The sequence below is a fragment of the Corvus moneduloides genome, chromosome 4 (assembly GCF_009650955.1).
Source record: "Corvus moneduloides isolate bCorMon1 chromosome 4, bCorMon1.pri, whole genome shotgun sequence".
Lineage (NCBI taxonomy): Eukaryota > Metazoa > Chordata > Aves > Passeriformes > Corvidae > Corvus > Corvus moneduloides.
Genome location: NC_045479.1, coordinates 27,991,739 through 28,006,467, shown reverse-complemented (window position 1 = coordinate 28,006,467; position 14,729 = coordinate 27,991,739). Strand labels below are relative to the sequence as shown.

General features: G+C 36.6%; 1 protein-coding gene across 8 annotated transcripts in view; it reads right to left on the bottom strand.

Annotated features, from left to right (window-relative positions):
• ANKS1B (ankyrin repeat and sterile alpha motif domain containing 1B) overlaps positions 1 to 14,729 on the bottom strand; it is a 416,591-nt gene that overhangs the window by 217,516 nt on the left and 184,346 nt on the right. The window lies entirely within an intron of this gene.

Here is a 14,729-nt window from a genome sequence, read left to right as displayed (position 1 = left end):
ATTGCTGTGTATTGAAAAAAACCCATGCTATTGAACCTTTTATTAATTCTTATTTCTTATTATTTCAACCAACTTAACTGGCACTAAGAAGTGATATAAACAATTACATCACCTAGGTCTATACTCAGTGAACAGCCATTTAATAATGCCAGAGTTTTTTTCTCACAGGCACTTGAGTAAGCTTTCTGAGAAGGGACTTTAGGAAAGAGGATGGGAATACAAGGGAGAGCAAACAGGAAAAGTTCAAGCTCTTGGACTGAATCCCAGTGGAGAGAAGCATTCAGTGTATAAATATTTTTTTTTTCTTTTTTGCAAATACATTTATTTTTGTAGTTTAAAAAAAAAAGCCAACAGAAAGAGATCTTGCTTCCTTACCAGATACTGCTTTTCTTACCACTTTATCTTTTTACTTGTAAATAGTATCATAAATACCAAAACATAAACAGATGCCATTTCTACAGAACTTTAGCGTTATTATAAGTGCACGTACAGCTTATCCATCTGAGCAGATTACTTCTGAAAATCACTGTGATACTGCCATATCTGTGCTACGAGGAAAATATTTACATTTGGAACTACAAGTAAATTCAGTTGTGCCATAATCTCAAAGCCACAGATACATATTGCTATTATCACCAGTTTATATACAACCAAACTGGTATTTAGGCAGAAGATTGCAATTCAATCAGTTATTTATTTTCACATTGATGCACCCCAGCACAGTTGCTTGTGGTACATATATAGAACTCTATGGAATACCATTTCTCACTTTCAGTATTCGAGAGTTATAATTTACAGATGCTTCATCAAACTCAGATATTTTTTCCTACTTCTGACTCCAAGACTGCAGAGCACATTAAGAAAATCAGAAGCATACTGAATATTGTGAATTTTGCATTCATGTAAAACTGGAAATTGTCTTATTCACATTTGTATCTCAAGAGATTCCATGTTCCAAACTAAAGTACATTCAGGAGAATAACAGTTGTTAATAACACTAATGAAAAGAGCTGTAATAGATAAATTATAATGACAGAGTAAGATCTTTAACAGGCATTGCTGTTGCCATGGCACAAATTTCTAATGTAAAATAAAAATCCACTAGAAAATTGTTCTATAGCTATGGTAACAGCTATATTGCGACACGATTAATCTATTCGAATTTTCTTTTCATTTGATCCAGAAAGATGTTTTTAGCATCACACTTTGCACATGTGTAATATCTGCCCAAAAATGTATTCTCAACTCCCTTTTCCCTACATTCAGTTGATTGCTAAAACCAACAGTCAGAACTGAGTAATATTTGGAAACTACCCTCTTATAGAGGGATGGGTAAGCATATTTGCATAGTAAAGACTGCTTTGCAGACAGTAGAATGCCCTCAGTAGTGAGGATATCAGCTGCATTGCCAAGTGATATAAAAGGGCATGATCAGCTAGAAAAGATGCAAGACAGAAAATTCATAGTATTTAAAAACAGAAGTAGAAAAATTCAGGAAGGCATTATTTCATACAGCAAATAACATCAGGCTCTGATGAAGCTACAGCTCTTTGATGGCAGCACATCAGCTGCAGATATCTTAGATGAGGCAGAGCAATGTTTGCTCACTCAAGTAAATGCAATAGCAAGGCACTATGGACCTGGGAGACAGAGCAAGACTACTAAGCAAGTAATGAAGACTGTGGGCTTCTACTGTCACCAGCAACAAGACAAGAGGAGCTATAATGTCCAGATTGCAGTTTCTTCTTCTGCTTATTTCTAAATCTGGAGAAACCACCTGAAGGTGGTTGGCAAGGTTGGTGATGATGGACTCCAGGCTCTGTGCCCAGGTTCCAACACCGCCAGCTTCTCAAAACCCTTCCCTTAGAAATCACAGTGAGCATCTCTGTGGGTTGGGAGTTTGCTCTTACAAGCTTCAAAACTGCCAATTCACTTCTTAGTGTCGCAGTCTGCACTTGACTCTGTACTGAGGAGTTTTACTGCCTCACTATCTCTACCTTCATAGTTTCACTGTCCTCATCAGTTTCACAATGACCTATAGGAACTGAAAAGATGAGAAAGATTTTCTGGAAAGAAATCTCCATATGGAGTTTTCTGAACATTGCTTGCCAGCATCTAACGAAGAAAAAAAGCTTTGGGTGAGGAAGGATATTAGGCAGTAATTACTGCTAATTCCAATCACATTATAATGCCTAAATATAGTCCTCTCCCAAATTTTCAGAATAGCAGTGTAATCTGGTACAAACAGAGTTAATTTTAGCTCTTATTGAGCTGTTTTGACTTTTCTGTACATCTTCAGAAATTTTTTTTGATACATGTATATTCCATATTTGAGGAGGACAGAAATGTAACTTTCACAATCACATAAAGGGTTAACCTTTTACTGCAAAATTCAACACAGACAAAAATAAAGAGCTGCAGCTGCCACCTCCATAATGCCGTTTCCATGAGGATTTCTTTCTATGTGACTATATAAGGCATGGTTCCTAGACATCTTAAAGACAGACAGGCTCTCCTGAACAATCACATTTTATAGCACAAAATTCTGCCTTATGCCTGCACATCAAAATAAGGATTCTTCAGAAAAATAACATGCTAACATTTTTATGGACTAAGCATATCAGACAGATAAAATAATGGTCAACACCCCTTAGGTGAAATAGTGGACAAATTTAAGACTCACATTCAAGCTAAAATTCTACTGGAATTTTTCAGCTCTGCCATGCAGCAAAAGTAAAAAAAATAAACATCTCAGTGTTTCTTTGCAACTTTCAGTGAATCTTGCATAAGAAATTCTGAGAGATGAATGGCAGTGGATGTAAAATGTAATTTTGCAGAAAGATCACATATAATCGCATTGAGAAATTCTGTGGTGATCTCTTTTTGCAGCAGAGAGCAGTTGAGTGGGTTGTGGCTGTGCTCAGAAAGTACATGTTAATTTGACAATACAGTACAGCAGGGAAGAGTAAGTCAAGAGGAAAACTTGGTGACAATAACCAAAATCAGCGTAAAGCAATATCAATGTGATAGATGAGCTTCTGAAACCATATCCTTTTGTTGAAGACTGAAAAAAACCCTGTTACATGTTCCACTCCTGATATTTCACACATGCAAAGAAGGAATGACAAATTCCTCCACCAAGTGGGAACAAAACCTACTAATATTCAAGGCAAAAAAATCCGGTAAAAAATAATGGACAGTTCTTACAATAATGTTTCTAAAAGGAGACGTTGCACAACAATGTCATTTACAAGGAATGATTTGCCCTAGTAACAACTCAGTTTCCCCCAGCATGAGACACGACCAGAAAGCAAACAAAGTGTATGTTCTGTCATTTGCACTGACCATACATTTATCTTTTCTAATCTTAGTAAAGAATGTATTTCTGATCAGAGTAGTATTTTTAAGATACTTCATCTTGTCTCTTTCCTCATTCCACATAAAAGACCTATGCTCTGTTTCAACTTATGTTTCAAATCCAGAAAGAATGGAATTGGTGTTTTCATAAGAAATAATGTAAAATAAAGGCCCCCTATCCCAAATGGCCTCTTCCAGTTTTTGCTAAAACTCTTGTTGTTGTAGCAATAAAGCTGTAAGGGACAAAAGCGTACAAAATTTAAGAACATCTAGAAAATATCTCTGGCTGTAGAATGAAAACTCAGTGCTAGATGTAGGTACATATACAGTCATGGAAAATTACATCCAGCTTTTCAAATCTATGTGGAACATTTACTGAAATTTTATGTAATTGCTTACATGTGACTGTATTGAAACTAATCACCAAAAATCATAGTCTTTTAGGAAGCTTGCAACTCATCACATCTTTTTAGTTATAAATATGGAGTGGGGAAAGTGGGAGAATAAAAAATAGATTAACTGTATTTACTTTCTCCTAATGATTTATTTGGGGGTTGTAAACGTGAGAGGAGAACGATTTAAATTCTTTTGAAAAGTATTTACAAAACATAAATGATCTTTAAAAAAATCTACACAATTATGTGCAAAATAATTTAGCTAAGAATAGTAACTTTCTAGGCATATTGACAATCTCTAAAAGTTGTTTACTTTAAATAACTGTATTTACTTTAAAAAGTAATATTACACACAGAATGCTTAAAAACGGATGTGAAAAGAAGGGCAGAGATTCAGGCAGCTAAACGCAGACATACATGGCCATTTTAGACACTAGAGGGTATCCAACGTGACTGCAAGGGCTGACAGGTGTGACGCACAGCTTGCAAAACCTTGTCTTTCTTGTGAAGCAGGAAGAGGTCAGATCCAGTATTTGTAGTATCCAAGTTGGTCTAGACATCTGTTTTAGCACATAAATTGTTTCTTAGAGGTCAAAGGGTAGCAGACAAGGAGTACTGAAGGTAGATGTAGATAATACATCTCAAAGAATCCTTTACTGTAGAATAAATAATTTCATATGTGCACACACCCCACTTCAGATGACTTACACACACTTACTTTAGATAGGAGCTGAAAACTTGTTACTATTTTAAGTAATGATTGTTGATACTTCTACCAAAACAGCCATCAGGTTAAGAGGCCAGATTACCTGAGCGGCACAGAGCATGAAATGTTGGCAGACCCCAGGTATCAGTTTAGGATATTTTGGAAATATATGTCCATTTGGAACATGGAATTAACCTGCTCTGAATTAACTAATACTGCTAGGAGAGTCAATGTGTAGCGTTATTAAGCTGCTAGGATGCAGAAAAGCACTTGCTCAATTTTAGATATAGCTAAAGGAAAAACAGCCATTAGACTACAGCTGCTCAGACATGGAAGAGCAGGGAGCAGAGCTGGAAGACAACTACAAACTTTCATGCTCCATAACAAATAACACTTTATTAAGTTCTCCTACTAAATAAACACAATCAAATAAGCTAAAATATTATGAGAAATTGTATGAATCATCAACTAGTTGCAGGGTAGAAGCTCCCACAGAGACAGAGAGGCACAGTTTTAAGTAATTAAAGCCCCTCTTACACAACTGGCTGGAAAGCCACACAACACAAATACTACACATAGAAACCCTGAATGATTTATCTTCTGTTAGGATTACAGAAGAGTTAGAGGACAGTTTCATCTAATGAATAGCTGTGGCAACAGAAAATGTTATCACTCACCCAACTGCTCTTCAGAGAGAAGGGATGCCTCAACAGCTACACAATCAAAGCTGGGTGTAATAACAGCCTCTGATCTGCTTATAGGGCTAATCAGCTGCCACAGTTTGGGTAGACTAGTTGAGTTCACCTGGTTTATTTTGCTTGAGACGGATTAAAGGTTCTCACAGAAATGCTTCTGCTGAAGCCAGATCTGGGGACAGTCTATGAAAGAAGTGCAATGATCCAGAGGTGCTGGCCACGCCTTCAGCTGCTCCCACAGAATTCTACCGTTCATGAAAGGATGATAGTTCTCTGCAAAATAAGGGTCAGCTGTCCTCTGAAATGCAGCAGGCAGATATCCCCCTCAGGCACCAAATAGCTCTGCTTTTCTAATACGTTACACCTACTAAGAATAACATTTTCTTAAGTAGGGGTAATAATGTGCATGAGGATAATAAATATTAGCATGGTCTAATAAAGAGGACTAATTTATCAAGCTGAAAGCACTAAGATGGTACAGCTTTCAAAAACATCCTCCAGACCAGTAGAAATACATACATAAATTTTTTAAGAGTCCAGGAACTGTAAATAGGAAAACAGAAACTGAGTCTAAGGGATCAGAAAATAGACTAATATTTGTGGGAATGATACCATTCTAGTCCCATAATTGATAGACCAGATTCTGTTCAGGTAACAGTCTGATCAGAACACCAGGAATAATAGATGGTAGAAAACTCTTCCTTACCAAAGAACCTCATCAAGTCACTGGCACATCTTTAATAAGTAAATGAAACTTCCTTACTATGTAATTAAATACTTTGGATTTAGAAAACACCTTTTTTGATCATGAGTTATTTACTTAACATCTACAGTGCTTCAAGACAGGTGATAACAGCTCATTAGGTCCTTAAACCAGATACATCTGAAGCAAGGCAGCCCTAGGATGTTATTATTGCTTCATTCTGCTCTAATTTATTTATGTTACACTTGGTATCATCAATAATTATGTTTACCTGCAAACTAAGGACTCAAACCAGGCATATCTGATCCTCCTATCATTTATGTATTTCTGCTATTTAAGCAAGTGTTCTTACATTTCACCCGAGGAAGAGATGAAGAGACAACAGATCATGTTTTCTAGATATGTGGATGGGAAGACTCTCCATCAACAGGCAAGTTCCTTGCAAGTGCAAGGTGAAGAGATATAGCAAATTACCTAACTTACCACACACCCAAGAGAAATGAGTGTGCAGAAGTAGTTCGTTAAGTCAATTCTAAGTAACAAATAATTGCAGAAACAATATTACAGTTGTTTTAATTAGCATGTTTTCCATTTGGAATAAATTGGAAATCAGGTGATCGGGGTCTCCTGAGAAATTTAAACAAGTCACTTTTGCTCTCTTTCTAAAAGCAAACAAGCATGACTAGCAGCTCAGCATATCAGATAGCATTGTAAGAGATATATCAGAAAAAGAATCTGCAGATGATTTCTTTCTTTTTCTAGATTTTGTTGTTGAAATAATGAGAAATTACCATGAAAACATTTTAATCACTTTTCTGATTAAAAGTGGGAAAATGCTTCTTTTTTTTTTTTCTTTTTTTTTTCTTTTTTTTTTTTTTTTTTTGTAAAAATAGGAAAGAGAGAGAAGAAGGGAAGGCAGAGAGAGAACAAGAGGAAAGAAAGAAGCCATTCTGATGACCACAGATAGTAAACCCAGAAACTCTTGATGAGACTTTCAAATTACAGTTGGTCCCAAAAAGGACTTTTTAAAATGTGCATTGTGGTTTTATGCTTGCTTTTTTTTTTTAAATTAGCTCGCAAAAATCTTATGAAGATACAAAGATGAAATGTCTAGTATTTAGCCAATGCTGGTTCCCTGAAAGCATTTTTATGGAAACACCTATTATAAAGAAGCACAGTAAAAAAAAGAAGTAAAGATGGTCACTCCTGGAATAGGCTGCCTTGAAAATGATAGTGTTATTAGCATTTTAGATTAAATTAGTTAATTATTCTGCCTGTTTGCACCAACCTAAATGAAAGAAGGCTGATGAGGGTAGTGGGAATAAATGACATGCATTAGGTATTTCCAAGGAGAATGACAGGAGTTCTTAAATGAACAAGGAGTCACATACCAAGTGGGTCATGTGTACTGGCCTCTTTCTAGCCCAGTGTTCTGGTTTGGCCAAATTTTAAAATATTATCCTCTGAGAGAAGGCAGGTCACCATCCCTCCCCACCAGGTTCGGGAAAAAGAAATTTTCCTCGAAGGAAAAGTGAAGGAGATAAAAACTATTTATTTAACAAACACACGGGAAAAGAAAATAATGCTAAATAATAAAATCTTCCGCTGTGTAGGAAAAAACCTGGGAAAGCGTTCGAGTCCTCCCTTTGGTCTCCTCGGAGCTGGGGCTTGGCCCAGGGCCAGGCCCTCTGTGCCCGGCGGAAAGTCCTCCTGACGTGTTCTGATATTGAAGCAATCCAGCAGAAAAGGGAGAAAATCCGAAATTCCAGGGAAGGAAAAAAAGTTCAACTCTCAGTCTCTCTCCGGAGAAAAAGAAGCTGAACCACTGGCCAAAAGCTGACTGGAAAGCAGCAAGCCGGCTGCTTCCTCCCTCCCCTGCCGCGGCTGGAAAAAAAAGCGCTATCTCTGTGTGACCTTGAACAAGCTGCAAACTGCTTTGAAAAAGTTTTGCTCAGTTTTTCCTTCCCCCTCTCAGGCTCAGTTTAGAGGCATAGAAAGGCACAAAGTTAATTTCTGGGCATAGGGCAGCAACATGGGATACACATCATAAAGTCACCCCAAGACACTTAGTTAACAGATAACTGCATTTTCTTCAAGTCTTTAGATGGAAAAGAAGGCACTAAGCTATTAAAATCTTCTCTGCTTAGAGAATACCTGGTGGGCCAGAGTTTAAAATCACTGGGACAGCTACAGTACTGGTAAACAAAGAATAAATCTTCAGAGAGAAAAGAGTCATATATACCTTTGTTTTTTTTGAAAGCAGCTTCCTTTCTTCCAAGTATAACTTGGACAAGTTTTAAAAAACCCGAAAACCATCTACACATATATGAGGATATACTGTGTGTTTCTAAACCAAAACGAACTCCACAGATATGAAAATTGGCAAGTGAAGTTTAAAAGTAAATTTTAAGTGAAACTTGACTTAAGTTCACCTTGCAGTCAGACTATCAATATGAAGACTAAAAGTCTTGTCACTTGTAAGTGCTTTCAAATTATCTCTAATCAATCTGAACTTCAATTTTTTTTGTCACTTTATAGAATCCCAAGACATGCAGTAATCACCACAGAGAAGTGCAGAAGTTTCAATCAAAATAACTGCCTGCTTCTTAAAAATGGCATCTTTCTTCTACATCAGGTAAATCCCACTTTATACTGAAGCCAATACAGCCATGTTTATCACAGCAAAGACAAAGATTCAGAGCAAGTCAGTAATTTCCAAGGTCTGATTCTTCTTGTCAGTTTTTGAAGTCAATTAATTGAGGAAGACTATTAGAAAAGAAAGACCAACACACCTGTATGACTTTACTTCACAGTTCTCAGGTGAAGGGTTGCAGAGCAGTATTCTTCCCCTACATGGCTAATCCTATAAGAACTCCTGTGGGAAAGTAAGGATTCTGAGCGTTGTGGTATGAGTTCTTAATTTATCTTGGCAGTTAGAGAGATTGACTCATAGAAAATAAAAATATTTCATCTTAATTGTGGGGATGGAGGTATTGCTTTACACCAAGATGTGAGTGGTCTATGGTGAGGAGGTGATTTTGCCTCTACTCCACTCTGGTGAGACCCCACCTGGAGTATTGGATCCAGCTCTGGAGTCTTCAGTACAGAAAAACACGGACCTGTTGGAGTGGGTGCAGAGGAGGGCCACAAAAATGATCAGAGAGGTGGACCACTTCTCCCACGAAGACAGGCTGAGAGACTCAAGGCTGTTCAGCCTGGAGAAGACTGCGTGAAGACATTATTGTGGCCTTTCAATAATTAAACAGGGATTAGAAGAAAGATGGGGTCAGAATTTTTAGTACAACCTGTAGCAGTATGTCATGGTTTTCAACTAAAAGAAGGTATATTCATACTAGATATAAAGTAGTTTTTTACAGTGTGGGTGGTGAAACACTAGAACAGGTTTCCCAGAGAGGTGGTGGATGCCTCATTGCTAGAAACATTTGAGGCCAGTCTGGATGGGGTTTACACCTGGTCCAGTAGAAGGTGCCCCAGCACATTGCACAGGTGTCCAACTGGATGACCTTTAAAGATGCCTTCCAACCCAAACCATTCTATGAATTTTAAAGTTAGGCATCAAAGGTCCCCGGCTGATTAAAGTGGACTAGAGCTTAAGGCAGTGCTGGCCTGTCTTCTTCAGAAGCTGACAGGTGTGCTACAATGTCTTTTAGAAAAACACACAATTTTGTATTTGGTAACACAAAATCATGAATTTGGGGTCAGAAAGTGCCATTTCCATCTGCCCTGCACATAAGAGCATAGAACAACGAGGTTCATCTCCTTGAATATATCTGATACTGAGACACTAAGTATGGAAATCAGTTTTCAGTTTTAATCATGGGATGGTTCTTTCACAAATTAGTGTTTGTTGAATTATTTTTAAAAGGCAAAGCCCCTATAAACTCACTTTATTTCTATTTCACACTGCATTCATATATGGAATATACAAAAAGGCTGCTTGAAGATACCTAAAAAAGAAACCAACCAAGAAGAAAAAACTTAAAAGAAGAGCTACAATACCGGAAAAAATTAAAAATATTCTAGAAGAGCAAGCAAGAAAATGAGAGTGGTAAAACACAGAAGCAGAAGTCAAGGGGGAATATGAATTATAGATATAGATACACATATATATTAACAGTTCTATATGGTTATATATACATATTAATAGTTCCAGGGAACTATTACCAGAACTACACTACTTGACAAGTGCTTTCAGTCTTCTTGTCACATCTGCCACATCTCTTGTCAAGAATCTCCTTTGATGAAAATAACTGAAATCAGACATCTCTGTCTTTCCTTTCTGCTATGTTCCTTGCTCATATTATCACAGCCACAGCAACTCTAAATTACTGCCCAGGTACAAGCTGAGGTTTTCAAATACTTGTTTCAAATACTTTTTTGTTTCTCTATAGAGAAAGAGAACTACAGGGAGTTTTTATTTTTTACTGTGCATCTTGCCTGAAGCCAATCATATTTAAACGCTACTTTTCTTACACAAATAACAATGACATTATTTTCTGTACCACCTTTTTTTTTCCTGCTTTAATTAAACCTATAGATTTGTCATTGGCAATTTCTGGACTAAGTCACAACAATGTTCTCAGTATCACAATCATGACAATCATGGGAAAACTTATGACAAAATCAAGGACAAATTTACACTAGTAAAGTACCTTTGAAAAACTATGTGTTTACTCAAATGGAATAGAGTAACCCCAAATACCTTTTAGTTATTCATTTTAGATGGGGTTTTTTTGCTAACTTAATTTCGACAGATGTCTTTTTTTTTTTTTTTTAAATGAAGGCATCTCACATGTTTAGCTGTGCCAACAGTGAGTTTTCTTAGCATATTCCATATTCACTCAGCAATCCTTTCAGCTGTGCCATGTGGGAAGCTCAGCCATGCTGTTCTGAGTTGTAAACCAGGTTGTAAAATCAAGGCTATTGCTAAGCAAAGATAGCCTTCAGTCATGAAGGCAGAATTTTTTCAAAGTCATCAAAGACACCTTCTCAGTCCTTATATACTTCTTTGGTGTGCAGTCTTACACACGGTGTGTGTTTTGACTCCTGAAGGAGGATTAGTGGGCTTCAGATAAAAGTCTGGTGTCCCAAGTGTTTTCTTCAGTCACTGTAATTTTCCAGAATAATTTGAAAACAAACGAAGAAACATCACTCCAAACCTAACAAAAGAGTACAAAGCACAAAGCTGGAAGCCAACCTTCTGGCATAGCTGGAAGCAGATACCAAGATCATAGCTGAATCCTGGACTAACACAAGGAGAAGTCACCACTTTGGGAGAATTCAAATAATATCTGAAAAACTAAGGGCAGAGGAGGCAAAGTTCAACCAAACAAGTGGAAAGAAGACAGAAGGGGTCAAAGAGAAGGAACAAAATACTGAAGGTATTTTTAGCCTGTTTCATGAATCTATGCCTTTCTTGTGAAGAGTTGGCCTATACTGGACAAAACAGAACAAAAATCAAAAATCCCAAACACACATGTCCATTACTACATAGACTTATATTTGCCATCACAAATGTTGTAAATTGGAAGGCAGCAATACACTTACAGAACCTACTTTTCCTTTCGCTAACTTTATAGAGAGAACCCCAACCTAAAAATGTTAAGTTTCATTCTAAATCCTCATGAGATTGAAAATGTATTCACGGAGATTGTACACCTAAGAAACACATTGGGATAGAGGGAAAAAGGAAAATAGCTTAAGCAGGTAAAGAAGTCATTGGGTTCTATCACTTTAAAGAATATTACAGAATCTTGGGATGAATTTCAGCCTTTTCCCAATGCCTTTCAGCCTTTTGACAAAAAGGTTATTTGATGAGCTAGGAAATTATGTACGCTATCAACTGCACTCTTCAGAAAATAGAAACACTGCTAATATGCAGATCCAATATTTGTGACAGAGCACAAGAAATGTGTGGAAAAGCTATGCCTGAGATTGTTATTGTTCTGTTTCCCCTACAACTTCAAAGCCAGCTAATACAATTAGACTCCCACATACCCTTAAATTTAATGGGTGAATGAGACAGACTTCTTTCTCAATATCATGTAGAAACACTATGACTGATTTGGAAGCATTATCCATAACTGAGTGCTAGGTGTGACTCTCATTCCTTACACACCCTCAACACCACTAAAGCATACTTAACATTAGGATGGCACACAGAGCCTTTACTGGGGCACTCTCAGCAGCATCAGGAGCACTTAATTGACAGCTGTGATCTTAGCAACACCAAGAATAAATTTTTAGACGTAGTAGATCATCTCTCACATCCCACTCCAGTGACACAGCTGGCACTGTCATCGGCCACATCTCTACATCTCTGGTGGCCTACAAGCATTTGCTTCTCAACATCCTGTCTCCACCCTGAAGCTATCTTCATACAAAAGAAATTCCCTTCCCACAATTTCAGTGGGAATGCTGCAGATCTGTCAGTAAGTTGATGGTAATTTTTTTTTTTTTCATAAATCTGACATCATGACAAATTTCCACTCTCCTAATTAAAAAGTAGCTTTCAAGGTAACAACTCTTTTTTCTTGAGAATGTGGGAATGCAATGGTGCTTTCTTGGAAAATGTCTTTGCATATGTGACACAGACTAGCTGAATAATAATAATAATGATTCAACTACATTCACAAATATGAAGCCATTTTGTGTTGACATATTTTTTTTTTTCACAGTAGAGCATTCAAAACCTACTAAATCAAAACTAGAATAAAGATTTTACCTATTTAGAAAGAAACTTGATTTTTATATAAGCCACTGGAGAGGAATTGATTTTCTTGAAAGAGATCAATTATTTATTAGGATTTTACAGACTCTCAAGAATCACATAAATCAAGAGACTAACATATTTTTCATTTATTTTTGAAGTAATTTTTTTTTTAAGTATGAACGAAGAAAAATGGAATATAATTTAAGCTTCTAGTCTTAGTTTCAAACTAAGGCTGAGTCATAAAATCACTGAAGACAGCTGTAATGATATAAAATTTACTGTGTACCAGCTGTTCACTGAGAGTATTACGTTAAGAAATTACCCCTTCCAAATATAAATTGTGGCATCCAGTGAAAAATCTGAACTACCTGACGTGGTAATTTCCCTTCTACTGAGGGGACATAAGGTTCTACACAACTCCTTCTAGATACAAAAGAGGATAGATAGACTGTTTATGAAACATAGAAAATGTATTCACTATCTGGTTTAATGGTAAATTTGCTTCTGGTCTGAGAGATGCTGTAGCTGCCAGAAAAAGGTTTAAGAAGTTAAAACTAATTTGAAGAAAATAAGAGTTTGCATTGAAATTCTGTTAAATACTCCTCTGCTCTAAGTATTAATGCAAGTGTACACTAGAAACAAACTCTGCAGACATGAACACTTCAGAACTGTCTTGTTTAATGGCTGGATACTTGCATGCCTACAGAACATCCACAAAAATCACTTTCTTGTAACTTAAAACAAATGCCTTTGCTTGAATCAAGTTCTCTCATCAGTATTTAACATTGCAGCTGAATCACACCAAGGGGGCAAAGAAGAGATAGGAAAGGTCAGCAGGAATTTCCTCAGCTGCGATAACACCAATCCTTCTAAAGGGCTTTAAGACCTGCTAAGGAAAACGGCACTGTAGGAAAGTTAAGTATTACCACCGTCTTTTAAGATGTTTATCAGACTTCACCATAAACCCTGAATTTTTCAGAAGTTCTTTAAGAATGTTTATACTGTGGTTTTAGACTTCTCTAATGTTTGTTGGAATCTTTTTTTAGCGTGAAAGGAACTGAATGTATGTGAAAACAAATTTAACTACAGAGTATACAAAGTGTCATTATATATATAGTAAATTGAAAAATTGGAGAATGTTTTATAAAGCCCTCTGGCTATAATAATGATGTGTTACTCCTTGGCACACATACTTCAAAAGAAAATGGTTATGGTTTAACTCAGCAGAATGAATTTAAAATATTTAAAAGATTTGAATGATTAAATATTATTTTGCAAAACATGATTTTTCACACAGTATGATACAATGAATTTAAATCAGAGGCAGATGGTACACAGTATTCTCACTGAGAGGACTAATATGTCAGACAATTTTGTGTTTTGTTCTGTTTAAGATCAACAGGGTCTCTAGGGTCTTCAAAAGTCATTTTATATTGGAAGGGGAGCTAGAAATATGGTGTTCACTTTAAACATTTATTTACTGTGCAACTGTATACAGAAAAGGGAGGAGAAAAACTGCATCAGGAGTCCGTAATGTTGGCATGAATGCCAGGTTCAACTAAATACCTTGCCCTTTTATCATCTTTCCCACAGCAGCCCATCTAGCTTTTAGAGTTCCATTCATCGCTCTTTTTTTGGTAATAAAACCAATATTCATATTCTTTAATGCTGGCAAGAAAATCCTCCCCAAAATCCCCAAATAATCTCTGCAAATATAACCTTATTTCAGAAGCTGTGGCTGGCTCACTAACTATGATAGAGATGACCACTGACCATAAAGTTTTCTAAAAAACAAAGCAGTATTTTTTGAGAAGAGACATTTTCAAGAAACTATCTAGGTAACTAGGCAGTCATTGAGCTTACTGCCTAGATCCTGATATGATTTGAGGTCATCTGAGTAACCTAAAGAATTTAATTCCATATGAAAAGTAACATCCCTTGAGATTTTATATCTGTGAGAGCTAACCTTAGAAAATGTGAGAGTTGAGACTCTATCAATCCAGCTATGAAACTTCCATTTAAAACACTGTTCTTAATTTTCCCACTACACGGCTCCTGCTTCCAAAACACGGTGTCAACCCTGTGCCATACAGCCTTTCCTCATTGCTCCAAGTTATGACCCCAAACCATATCATCTGCC